Source organism: Bison bison, unplaced genomic scaffold, assembly GCF_000754665.1.
Source record: "Bison bison bison isolate TAMUID 2011002044 unplaced genomic scaffold, Bison_UMD1.0 scf7180017848520, whole genome shotgun sequence".
NCBI classification, from domain to species: Eukaryota; Metazoa; Chordata; class Mammalia; order Artiodactyla; family Bovidae; genus Bison; species Bison bison.
In genome coordinates, this window is record NW_011479093.1 from 4,016 (window position 1) to 5,258 (window position 1,243).

Here is a 1,243-nt window from a genome sequence, read left to right on the forward strand (position 1 = left end):
TGGCTTCTTTTCAGGTCTCTCTCTCCTGGTCCGCTGTGTCCACTCAGGGGGTCCTGGGCTCCCTTCTCCGCACTTGCCTTCTCGGAACGTTAGTCCCAGCAGACTGCCCTGGCCCCGGTCCCATTAGGTCAGGCCCCAGCTGGCTAATGGGCCCTAAACACGTTTTTAATAGGTGTTGCCTTCCGGGCAACACATTGTATTTTATAGTTTCTGTTCCAGGTACACAAAGCCCTCAGTTGAAAAAGCGATCCAGGTCAGTAGTTCAGGGAACAAGGCCACCTCCAACTTGATAATGGGCTGGCAAACAGGACCCAGGATAGAGCTCTCTGCCCAGAGCCTTGTGCCAGGTATTCTGAGGAGATGTGAGATAATAGCTGTCAGGGTCCCTTGCACCTGGGAGCTTCCATCTTAGGTAGGAGTGGCAAGCTTACATCTGCCCAGCACTGTTCTTTGCCAAGCACGACAGGAGGCACTTCAGAAACGTTTAATGCCACCACAGGCCCTGCCATCCCCAACCAGGGGAAGCAGTTTAAATTGGGGTCATTATGGCAAAGATATGTAGAGTATAACAGGTGGGGCAGGAGTATTGTGGTGTGTGTGTATGTGGTGTGTGTGTATGTGTTGTGGGGTAGGGGGAGTATTCCACAAGTAGTGAGATCTTCAGAGAACCTTCAGAGGGCAGATCCTGGGCTTCCATAGACACAAAGGTCACTGTAGACTGCATTCACATAGAGCAGCCCCTGACTTGCACCTCATCCCCAGAGATTCTAATTAGCTAGATGATCACGGGTGGAATATCTGTGGCTGATGCGACCCAGACTTGTATGAACGCATCCGTCACTCTGCAAATGGGTACAAGCCTGCTGTGAGAGAGTAAGAGTTTAGATAAGCGCTATCTAAATTTGGAAAACTTCCCAAATGATTCTGATTCTCACCTCTCCCTGACACCCACACACATCCAGTTGAAAATAAGAACACTATGTGGCAGGCAGTGGGCTCTACAACAACCCTATAAAGCAGGCACTGCTGTTATCCTCATTTCCAGGGAGGAAGCCAAGACTCAGAGGGGTTCAGCAGACTGTGTAGGCCAACACAGCTAAGAAGTAACAGAGCTAACTTAAACACAGGCTTGGTCTGGGTTCAAGGCCCGTGCTATTAGCCCCTAGGTTCAAGTGCCTCTGATATAGAGTTTCTGAACAAGAAGGTGAGAGAACTGCCACCCTATCCTGGTTGGGGTACCACA